General features: G+C 34.1%; 1 long non-coding RNA gene across 2 annotated transcripts in view; it reads right to left on the reverse strand.

The window, feature by feature from the left end:
• Nucleotides 1–3512, reverse strand: part of LOC139427147 (uncharacterized) — a 71173-nt gene extending 67661 nt beyond the window's left edge. Inside the window, exon 1 of one of the 2 annotated variants that reach the window (XR_015430422.1) lies at nt 3111–3512. This is a non-coding gene — a long non-coding RNA (uncharacterized LOC139427147). The remainder of the gene's footprint in view (nt 1–3110) is intronic. The other variant, XR_015430423.1, reaches the window with a different exon arrangement.
• Nucleotides 3513–12827: the final 9315 nt, after the last annotated feature.

Raw genomic sequence — 12827 nt, forward strand, 5'->3', positions numbered from 1 at the left:
ATACGGTGGCGTTGTTTATCAGATTATAATTGTTTAAAAATATCATTTAATTTTTTTCATGCTTTAAATGAACCTTTATGAATCCGTCGTATGAAGGCATAAAAAGTTAAGTTTATTTAAGGTGTTTCGCAATCCGCACCCTTAATATATATATTTAGAATCGTAGAAAAATGAAGTCCAAAAAACATATCCATTAGGGGTTGAAATATTGAAGCAAAGCAGCTATTTAATTACTAGTAAAAAATTTGGTATGGTAAACTTTCTCAATTCAATTTGATTGACTAGGAGGTTTTTAATAATCGCTTTTCAACTCCTCCCTATTTCCACTGCCAATCTACAGAATTTGATGCTTTCAGTCCCGACTTCCTTAGCAGTGATTCGTTAAATTTCGTTAGTGTTTTTCTCTTCTTCGTCTAAATGTTATTTTACATCAACATGAAACATGGACCAATATAAAAGTCTGAAATTTGCCCACTCCTATGATATGCCATCTTAAAAGTACTGAGCGTCTCAGAAAAACGCAAAATATTGCTATCTAGACGAGTAAATAATTATATCTAATGTATTTTTTTACGCTGAATCAAATAAAATTAATACAAAACTAATAGAATTAATATTTAATAAGTATTAATATACGGGATTTTGAAAGTATGGAAATGTTGAAATATATGAAAGTACATTAACCAATAAATAATAGTTCAAAAGTTAAAGTTTTTTTTTCTGTATAAAAGGTACAGTTTAATACTTAAACCTATCGATAGAATACCTCAACACGGGTTAGCATAAACAAACAATTTGATCCTTTTGTAGTTCACATGTAATGACATCTTTCGTATTTTTCTCAACTGCGCAGCTTAGTACCCTGAAAGTAGTGACATCTTTCTTATATTTTTCCACTGCGAAGTTTATGTTCGTTACGTCAAACAGTAAACATGATCCGTGTTGAGACCTTCTCTCTTCTAGGAGGTGTTGATCTACACCTCCGACATTGCAATTTAAAAGCAAATTATTGGATCCTAGATATATTCTATTTACCATAAATTAAATAATATCAACAAAAAAATTGATAGGACTAATAATTTTGAAGTAAAGGGGTCATAAATTATTTAAGTATAAAAGGTAAAATTTGATACTTATACCATAATACCTTTCTGGCTATGACTTTATACATAATTCTTATTCCCTATAATATCACCTATTCCACCTGAAGATCAGGAACATCCTGTCTAGAGGAAAGTGGTCGGCTAAACCCTGACACATCAGTCAGAACTTAGAGAAGTTAAACTTCAGAATACTCTTTATTATATATTAGAATTTTAATTTGCACAAAAAAGTGAGGACTTATTCTTGACTCTTCTGTAAGTCAAACTTAATGGTTCAAAGAATTGAACACAAATATGTAAATTAACTAATTTAAGCTATTAAGTTACTAGATCAGGCACAAAAACGGACTTTCTCAGAACAATCGCACCGCCTTATCGATGGATTTAGATGTGTAAACAACAAAATATGAGGAGTAGCTACGATTTTATTGGATTTATGACGATCAATGTTCAACTCCGAAGCCTTGTTGTTTTGAACACAGTCCAGAAGACAAGAGAACTCTTGGATCAAGTATAGTGAGAACTTTGACTTCGTGGAGGACATTTTTGATGAAACTAATTCGCATTTGCGTTACATGGAGGGGAAAACCACAAAAACCTCCTATGGTCAACCAGACGGAAATAGCCCATGATCCGTCTACCACTGAGGACATTTTTCGTCAGCACTGTGGTGACGAATTTGTTTTGACCTGCCATCTCTGGGAATCGAACACGGAACACCACATTGGAAGGCGAGTGCTCTTATTCCCCCGAGCCACGATTATTATCCATGATTTGGAAAATCTGCACAAAATAATTTAAGCCGGTATTGAGGTCAAAATTTTGAGCAATTTTACGTTAATTGTAATTTACACTTATTTCGCCGTAGGTCGGAAACCTTTTGTGTAAATTGAAAAATTTGTGAACACCATTATAAATTTCGTTTATCCAAAAAAATTTCATGCAAGACATAATACATAATTTATTATTTTATTCAATAGTGGTTGAGAATATTATGATTTGTAAGGTTAAAATATTTTTTCAACACTCAAAAGTGTTACAATTTTAAGTGACAAAATGTAGTATTGAACCAAATCGGTCAATCAGCTATTGAGAAATGAATACGCTAACTTTAAAATTAATCGCTAACTTTAAAAGCGACCGTCTTAATAGTTGAGCTAAGTTTTTGTTTAAGTAATCACGCAAGAATACTGAAATATTTTTATTGCATCTTATTAAATTGTTAAAACTTAAATTTTGAATGCTATTTAAAAAATATTCAACCTGGAAAAGAATTTAAAATGATTTGAATATTAGAATTTGCAATAACGTAAACATGTTGCTGTAAATTTAACAAATCATGAACAGATCATAGTTTGATATAATAAAACACATTTTTTAGTGATAACCTTGCTTAGTAGTTATTAGAAGTCATATTTTCTTTTTAAAAATTAAAGGGAAATAATGCGTTTTAAGTTTAAATATAAGATAATAGAAGTGTTACTTTAAAATGTTGAATTTTTACATATTTTCTAATTTTTGAGCACAATTACTAACAAACTTATATTAAAATACTGATATTTAAAAATAAAAGCCAAACAACCAAAATGTTGTTTTCACTGTTACATTATGTAATACATTAAAATATTTGAAGAAATTCTACCTAAATTTAGTGTTTATTTGAATACCTTTATTCAAAGCTTACGAATTTTACAAAGATATTACTTACATTTTCTTGCAACTAATATTTCAAAACATTCAATATGCAGATGTATTCATTTGCAAAGCGGAAGTAAGTAATATTTAGCTGCAAAATCTAATAGAAGTTTCAGTTTTTCAAATATACAATTTATACAATTTATGTGTTTCAAATATTTTGCTTTATAAAACAGATGTTATGAAAAGATAATACTTAACTTGTCGTCATTGTAAACTGCGCATAAATAAAAAACAAAAAAATTAAAATTAATGTTTACAATACGAAAATCTTTAAAAAATTAACAAAAGGAATAAATAATATTTACTTACAAATCGATACTAATTTGCATTAAACAACTGTCACTTAAAAGTGATGAGAGATATGAAAGGCTGACTTCTTACTAGTGAAGACTGATTTCAATGAAAAAAAGTCTTTTTTTTAAGGCTTACAAGAAAGTAATCAAAAAACTCTATTTCTGAGCTATATTTTTCATACACAAATAGATTTTAATTGATTGATTTATTGAAATTACATACATTTGCTGACTTGTGTGCTCAATATATAGGCTTATAAGTCATTGTCAAGTAGAAAATACAGATAGAACAATTCAGAGAGAGACATCACAAAGAATACATCCAGGGTTACGGCGGGATTCGAATCCGCTACCTCCACGCTTAACAGTGCGTTTGGACCGGCGATACCGCTCGGCCAGGGAGGCCCCTAGATTTTAAGATGCTATTAAAATTTTGAATTTTTAGAGCAGGGGTGGCGAACCTTCATGCACCAACGTGCCATTTTTCTAAAATATATTGCAATGAGGTCATAGACATGCCGACAAATAGTTTGGACTTCGTGATTATTGGGTAAATAATAATACTAAATTTTATCAACTCAAAACTCTTTATTTACTACGAAAAAATTTAATTCTCAACTTTTGCAATGTCTCAGTTATACGAGTAACTCAAATTAAAGTAACATCAGTGTGACTTCTGTTGTTGCAGATTAGATGACAAATAACTTATATTAGGGTTATAAGATGTTAGTTAATTTTTTTTTGCTAGTTATTTATTGTTCGCTTGTTTTTTTTTGTGGTTATTAATTGCTTTCTTGGCATTAATTGTTCTTTTTTGTGAATTTTAATTGAATTGTTAATGTGCTTCATAGTAAACTTCGTGATCGGTGGCGTGCCATAAGTGGCACGCGTGCCACTGGTTCGCCATCCCTGTTTTAGAGTGTAGGTTGTAGAAAAATATGACGAGCTCTTTGCGTTAGCTTATAGCTCTGTATTTCCATAAATGATGCTTATGGTAAGGCTAGATAGCAAGAAGTTGCTGTGAAAAGTCAAACGGTTTGTGGCTAGGAAAAATTTGCAAGGGTTTGGAGTTTGGTTTGAAAGACAAGTTCACGATATCGGTAAATGTTGAATTCTGAAGAGATAAGGATTGGTAGAGTTCTTAGAGAGCATTCTGGAATAAGGAACATTCCAGTAGGAAGTGATCGTTCGTGTCGACACCTCCGCAGTACAGGCAGTTTGGGCTTTGTATCAGTTTGCACTTGTGTTAAATAGCATTAGTTGGAAGAGATTTAGTTCTGAGCCGGCAATTAGGACATCAAGATTATGGGAGCTGATTAGTGGATGGTGATCTTGAGATTCATTAAGGTGAGGGAATCGAAAGGGAGCATTTGCAATCCTTCCATACACTGAGTTCTATATTGAGCATTTCTTTAAGAAAGGCTTAGCTGAGATCGTAAGGTGATGAAGGATGTGAAATGAAATTTTGGTTTAGCGCTTGTTTTATAAGCTTCTCTGCTTGTTCATTTTCTTTTATTCCTGTGTGAGATGGAACCCAAATTAATGAGAGAGACTGTTTGACTTTATTTGGCAATTTGGTCAAGAAGAAGAGAGATTGTCGGAGATTTTCGGGTGCCTTAGGTGAGAGAAAGAAGAATCGAACGGCTGTCTATTAGAAAAGTACAGTGGAAGTTGCTGGTAACGCAATGTTTGTGGGTGAAGAAAATGGTCAGTCCTTCGGCGGTAAAGACCGAAGTATGCGTAGGAAGCTGTGTATAACCTTTGAAGGTATATGCACCTTCTGTCTATTTTGTCTGATTGTTCGGATCCATCGGTTGCCAGAACGATACAGTTTGAAAGATTCTGATGGCGAAACTCCTTAAACAAAGCTCGAACCAGTAGTGGGTTGTTGTTGTTGTTAATTTACGTCGCCCTAGAGCTGCACAATGGGCTATTGGCAACGGTCTGGGAAGCATCCTGGAGGATGATCCGAAGACATGCCATGACAATTTTGATCCTCTGCGGAGGGGATGGCATCCCCGCTTCGGTAGCCCGACGACCTGCACGCGAAGTCGAGCACTTCACGGTAGAACAGTTTAACGAGGACCAATACCGCACACCCTCGGTCCCTACGCAGACTGATCCAAGTGGTCACCCACCCGCACACTGACCGCAGCCAGTGATGCTTGACTTCAGTGATCTGATGGGAACCGTGTCTTAACGATCAGTCCACTGTGGGACGAACCAGTAGTGGGACTAAATTTTTGATTTGGTGCATTTTAGGGCACCGCGTATTGTTTCCTACTCTGCAGGCTGCCCACAAAGGGTGCATACTTTGTTTGAATGCATGCTTTTGTATGAACGCATGCTTTTGTAGGATGGATCTGGTACCAGGTTTTCATTTCCTCGGGTATATTATGTCCGAGAAAAGTGAGCTATTTGCATCTCTTTTAGTGAATCGGATTAGTTCTAGCGCTTGTAGTTTAGAATTGGACGTTATTTCCCTAGCTAAAGATTCTAACGCTATATCTGGCTATGTTCCTCTTAGTAGAAATTTGTTGGAAAATCTTCGTTTTCACAGGTGTGCCTAGAATTTCACTTATTGAAGTAGCGTTGATAGCAGTTTCGAGTACATTCGCGCTCAAAAGAAGTTGATTGCGGAGTGTAAATTTTAGTTATATAATTGGGCTTTCAGATTTTAAATCTAATTATTTTTTACGCTCAACAGGTTTTGACTTGGGTGTGCCGGCGTGTCTATTTATTGGTTCACCAAAATTTATAACTTCTGACTCCATTTTCTGAAGCGAATTTTTATTTATCTGCTACTGATATTCAGAACAGGAGTTGGGGATTAGATTAGCTATGACAATTTTTACAAACCCTTATGACTCCAGTTCAAAATTAGTCATCTGTCCCATCATCAAAACCAAGATGTCTACCGTAGAAAAGTTTAAAAAAAACGACTTAATTGTCTATATTGAAACCAAAAAGCTATATAATAATCCCTTACATAAAATAATCAAGACGAAATGCTTTTCAGTCAACGCAAAATTGAAAATTATTGCTCAATAAAACAATTAAATCGTGTTTTCAATACTTGAAATCTTTTAATAACGACTCCTTGATTTTTTTATTTATTGCTTATTCATACAAAATACATTTGCAGGCTTATGTTCTCAATTAAGACTCATAAACCTCTGTCAAGTAGAAGAACAGAATTCACATCACGGAGATTCACAGCACGTCTAGGGCAACAGCGGATTCGAACCCGTGTCCTCTTCGCTTCGTACTGCGTTTGGTGGGCGTTACCGCTCGGACAGGGAAGCCCCTTTTATCATTTATTTATTAATAAATATACATGCAGGCTTGTGTGTTTAATTGCATAAATACGGCTTTAAAGCTTTACCAAGTATGAAGACAGATATTAAAGTTCATAAAAAGACACCTCGAAGATGTAACTGAGGTTACGGTGGGATTCGAGCCTCAAAGTTTCTTAATTTAAAAGAAATTACGAAAAGAACAACGTAATTTAATCTTTAAAGAGAGTTGCATGTTAACATGAAGTTCGTGGAGAGAAATATTGACAATAATTACTGAGGGTTCATGACCATTTCCCCAGATAGTTTCTATCAGGGAATTTTGAATATCTGATATTAATTTCTCAGAAAATTTTTATTCCATTCTTATGAGATTTTTGTTATTCAATGCAGCTCCATACAATCTCGTGATCTGTGGCTAAATTATTTAAATTAAAATTTCTTTAATCTAACCCTTAAGAATTCTGGTTACAATAATAGAAAAAATGTTATAATAACGACAAATGGACAACGAACTACGCAATTTTAGTTTTAAAGTGGAGTTCACAAAATAATCCGTATCTCCATTCTGGCACAAAAACATTCAATCTCTGAATAAGCATACTTTTTGAAACAGATTTGAAGTAGCCCGGTGCTTATTTTACGTCGCACAATGGGCTATTGGCGACGGCATCATCCTTGAAGATGATCCGAAGACATGTCATCACAATTTGCAAGGTCACTTCCTCAATTTAGACATATATCTGAAATGAGAAGAAATTTTCTCCAGATTTCTGTGCCTGTTCAGCGACCGACCACTGGACTTTTGTTTCCACAAATTTTACGAGCCCGTATATCGCATGTACTCAGTGGGTCTTAGTGGAGTAGAGGATCGAAACGAGACCCCATCGGATCAGACTCCATTTCTCTAACCACTCTTCTACCACGACTCTAAACAGGTTTGAATTCTTGACCTTTAAAATATGGGGGTTAGCAACAAGCTGCAAAATACAGTCTTAATAGTTTAGGCAAAAGAGTAATTGACCGGGATAACCTGGTTGGCAGGGTGCTGGACTCACGTTCGTGAGAATGGGAGTTTGAATCCAGCCGGCTGAAGACTCCCCATGTAGTACATACTGACTGGTGCACGTTAAATCTGTCGTCTCACAAAGTCCTCCATGTTCCCATAACAAATTATACCTCTGGATATACTGAAGTGGAGATTGATCGTTCTCTGCTTCAGGTCAAAATTATGATCTGTGGATGAATGAATAAATGCAAGAATGAGTCCACCCTATAAAACGGGTTTGACATATGGGTATGGCAGAAGTCAAATTCTTGGCCATAGGTGGCGCCACTGGAAAACAAGAACAATCGCATTCGCAGTGCCTTAATGAACTTACGACGAAGAGTGACTGAATCTTTAGTCCGCTTAATATTAATTTCAATTTTTGCACATTTCGCTTTCTCAAAGTTCGTATTTTGAAATTTTTATTTATTAAGTACTATTCGAGATATTCCTTTTAAATTTTGGATTTTGTCAATAAATTTAAAATAGATTAAAATGTTGCAATTTTTTTACCCCTTGAATGAACAAAAATTTTGTCCATCAGTAAATTAAATAATAAATAATAATATAGCAGTAAAAGAATATTTTTTTACCTGTAATATCTTTAGATAAACAAGTCTTGGAATTGTGTGCAAAAGCTTTTGGATTTGTTTCATTAGTTCATGACTTATGGCAAAATACGCAAAATGCGAAATTAAAATTAAGAAACACAAACTTTTTATCACTAAACTAATGGTACCATACTTTCGTAATTGCAGCTACCCCTATCATTTTGAACGTCAAGAATTCGAATCCGTCCAAAAAAAAGGTATGCTTATCAAGAGAACGTACCCATTCGTCCCCGATTTCGAAATCTAAAATATTATCAACATTAATTAGCCTATTTTAGGTAAGGCTAATGAAGCACAACGATTGATTTTAGGTCCGTGCAAATCCGATTTTTTCCCCTCCCTATGTACAGTGAGCCAAAATGAATGGACCACACTGAATAACGTTTAGTTTAATGATCGAATTTTCCCGTTCTAGAACTCAATCTTAATGGCACGAGGGGGTGACCTCAAATATGCTGATTAATTAGTGCAGACTATATTTAAGCTACGAAATCAGATACAAAAACGTACTTTCTCTGAATAAACATATCATTTTTCAATAGATTCAGATATCTGATCCCCAAAATATAGGTGGTAGAGAAAGAGGTAGGTAATATCTGGGAGAAATGGTCCCATAGTTAGGTCAGGAGAGCGTTCCAAAGTTTAGACCCCTTAATATCAATTTTACATTTGCTTATTTCGCTTATCTCGAGAACTTATTAAGCGAAAAAAAATTTCCATACAATTACAAAATTCATTTATTCAAAGATAATTCCATGCAAAAATTAACTTACAGTAAAAATTTATTATTTTTTCTAAGAATGGACGAAAAATTTTTGAATTATAAAGGTATACAATTTTTTGCATCCTTCGAAAGAATATAAATTTACATAAAAACAAAACCTGAGTCGAATCGGTTAAGTAGTTCCTGAGAAATTAAATTTCAGATAATTCAGATATTTCAAATTCAATTTATCAGGAACTATTCAAATGTTTTTACTCAAATTTTGCATTTTTCCATGTAAAATTGAATTCTTTAAAATGATGCAAAAATTTTATACGTTACAATTCAAATTTTTTTACCATTCTTAAATTAAATAATAAACATTTAGTAAAAGTTCTTTTTTGCATGGCATTATATTTGGATAAATGAATTTTATAACTGAGTGCAAAACTTTTTCAATTTGATTTAGAATTTCTCGAGATATAACGCAATACGAAAAAAGTAAAATAAAAACATGAAGGGACCAAAACTTTAGAACGCTCTCCTGACCAAACTATTTTGACCATATTTCCCAGATTGCGGTTACCCCTTATATTTTTGGGGTCAGAAATCTGAATCCGTCGAAAAAAAAGGTATGTTTATTCCAAAAAAGTTTTAGTGCCTGATTTTGTAATTTAACATATCTTCTTCCCTAACTAATTAGCATATTTGAGGTAACCCTCCCGAACCATTGAGTCCAAGAAAGTGAAGATTCGATCATTAGATCAAACGTTATTCAGGGTGGTCCGATTTTTCTTTTACGCACTGTATATCGTGTCTAAAAAGTTTAAAAATAAATTTTTTAATCTTAGTATTATAATAAATAAAAATGAGAACTATGAAACATTTTTTCTATCCAAATTTCATAATTGTTTTATAATTACAAGTATGAATTTTCTAACTTCATAGAAATAGAAACAGCCTATTTATAGCTATGAAAATCAACTACAAAGCAAAGGAAAGTAAAGCTATTTTTCTACAATGATTGAAATTTTTGAGTTCAAATTTCATATCAATTACAATAATAATCAGCTATGTCTTAAGATCAAAACTTTTTATTCAGTGAAATTTCGTACCTGCACAGTGAAAACTTATTTCCAACTGTTGAAAATTGATTAAAGTTGTACTTAAGTAAGTGTACTTAAGTAAAAATGTTAAGTGTACTTAAGTAAAAATATTAGAAAAATCAATACTGGCTAATATTTCCGCTAAAGTGTGGAAATGATTCAATAATTATTATTGATTTTATCTCACATATTTTACGCTCTCCTACTGAAGAAATATATAATAAACTTAATAAAATCTACTGAAAGAAAAGTTACGGTATACCAACTAGTATTCAGATTTCTGAGATATGAACAACAAACTAAACTTATAAACGGTAAATAATAAGTACTGTAAACAATCCAAATAGAAGGGTTTATTAATAATGTTGTTAATTTAGCATTTATACTGTTCGTTGCTCCTAATTAGCATACCGTTTAGGTGCTATTTATGAGTTACTACTCCCTGGGTTGTTTTTAACCATACCTTTCCCAAAAACTATTTCCTTTTTTAAACATAATTGCTGTGAATAAACATCCTATATTTGAGGTAGTATATGAACGAAGTCGTTAAATGTAGAGATAAAAGTTGAGTGGTATTATATCTATCCATTTAACTTTAACCGCTCTACCTATGAATTCTAGAATGTAAGCGGTTCTGTTGTTGTTTTTATGTTTTTTAAGGATTTGAATATTTCACAGAGAAGTTTCGTAATAGTTTCTTTAAAAATGTCTCAAGGGAATAGATGCTTTCCTAAAATTTATTTCGTCCATTCAAAGTCCGAAATTCACTTCCTTCTTATTTGCAAAGAAAAGTATCCTGACGAGGATCATTACTTTTTTTCACAGTTTTACTTCTTCGCTTTATTTAAATTGTATGTGTGTATATATATATCTATATGTAGAGAGAGAGAGAGAGAAGATATAAAATATTACTGTAAAAAGTAAAGTGATGAAGCATAAGAATAACTACTATAAATACGTAATGACAGTTGACTATAAGTCGAAATGCAAGAATGATAATTTTATTTTTAAAAGTATACAAAAATAATCATGCATTAAAAAGAAAATAATTGGCTTACTATGAACTTACATTATGATTTTTCCGAAAAAATTCGTTTTCTATTTCGACATAGAAAAAATTCGACATAGCATGGTTTTGAGAAGAAACCCTTCGACATAAGAATTCAAATTAACATTAGATGGATATGTAATATGCCAAGGGGAAATAATATATATTGTCACGTAGAATAACTAGGACTTAGTCTACAAAGTTGAAGAGCTTTATTCAACACCTACAAAGTACAGTGAACAAAGTAACTGGGCCTCGGCTAGAGACATCCAGTCTTTCATAGGAATAATAACAGGAAGTGACAGGAACAGGAAATGATATGCTAGAACATTCTAGAAACTTCTAGAAGAAACATAAATAATAAATAAAAGCTTATTTTAGAGTTTTCTATTTTCTTACAGTTCTGCGGATCGAACCCTGAATCTCAGTCTTGCCAGGACGACGACTCCGACCTCTCGGCCACACTGACACGTCATAGCATCCTCCTAGGAAAAAAACAGCGTCCTCGCTGTTTCACTCTTTGACTGCTCTAGCACGTGATCGGGTGGTTGGTCTTCGATACTCCAACTTACTCTCGTTCTTAGATTGTTTCTCTGTTTTGTAGCTTCTCTGTTTTTCTGCATTTTCGGTTCCACATGGTTCTAATTGAAATGATGGGTCATGGTAAGGCTTCATGCGCACCACGTTGACGGTGTCTGTAGTTTTGCGCCTTGTAGATGGGGCAACGTCTTCGACCTCGTAAGTAACATCAGATAACTTTCGCTTTATTTTATAAGGTCCAAAATACTTCTTTAATAGTTTTTCGGACAACCCAACTTTTCGAATTGGTCTAAAAATCCAAACAAGTTCACCTGGTTCATAAGACATTGGTCGGTGTTTTGCATCGTATCGCTTCTTGTCTTTTTCTTGCGCATCAATGGTACGAAGGCGAGCAAGTTGTCTAGCTTCTGCTGCTTTGCAGACAAGATGCGCAGCATAATCAGTTTCAAATCCAGGTTGGTTAGGAAACATTGTGTCTAAAGTTGTTTCAGCTTCATAACCGTGAAGAAGATAAAATGGTGTGAAGCCAGTAGTTTCTTGTTTAGCGGTGTTATAAGCGAAGGTGACAAAAGGTAAAATAGCATCCCAATCTTTCTGTTCAACGTCAACATACATAGACAGCATATCAGCTAAAGTATTGTTAAATTTTTCCGTGAGGCCATTAGTCTGAGGATGGTAGGCTGTTGTAGTGCGATGATCCACGTCGCAGAGTTTCAATAGCTCCGATACAACCCTCGAGAGAAACACAGATCCACGATCCGAGATGAGAACTCTTGGAGAGCCATGTTTTAACAGAATGTCTTCAAGCAGGAATTTTGCTACCTCGGGGGCTTCAGCGTTGGGTAGAGCTTTCGTAGTGGCAAATCTAGTCAAATAGTCTGTACACACTACAATCCATTTATTTCCTAAAAGGGACTTAGGGAAGCGTCCCAACAAATCAATACCTATTCTATGAAAAGGGGCTTCCGCAGGAGGGATCGGCATCAAGCTTCCAGGCGGCCTTTGCGGCAGACGTTTACGCCGTTGACATTCCTTACAATGAGAAACGTACCGCCTAACACTCCGGTACAGTCTAGGCCAATAAAAGCGCTTTCTTATTCTATCCAATGTTTTGGCAAATCCCAAGTGACCTGCTGTTGGCACGTCGTGAAAGTGATGAAGAATTTCCCGGCGTAACTTAAAAGGAATAATCGGCAGCCACTGTCTTCCGACCGATTCATAATTCCGCTTACAGAGTATACCATCCTTAATTTTATAATTTGAATCATTACTTCGCTGCCCTATATTCGTCTTCAAAGTTGTTATCTCCTGGTCTCTGTCCTGTTCTTCCGCGAGATTTGTAATGGTAGTTATACTCTTTTCTGGATCATTTTCAGTAAGT

Source organism: Parasteatoda tepidariorum, chromosome 11 (genome assembly GCF_982258835.1).
Source record: "Parasteatoda tepidariorum strain Cologne lab strain chromosome 11, Ptep-v5.0, whole genome shotgun sequence".
Lineage (NCBI taxonomy): Eukaryota > Metazoa > Arthropoda > Arachnida > Araneae > Theridiidae > Parasteatoda > Parasteatoda tepidariorum.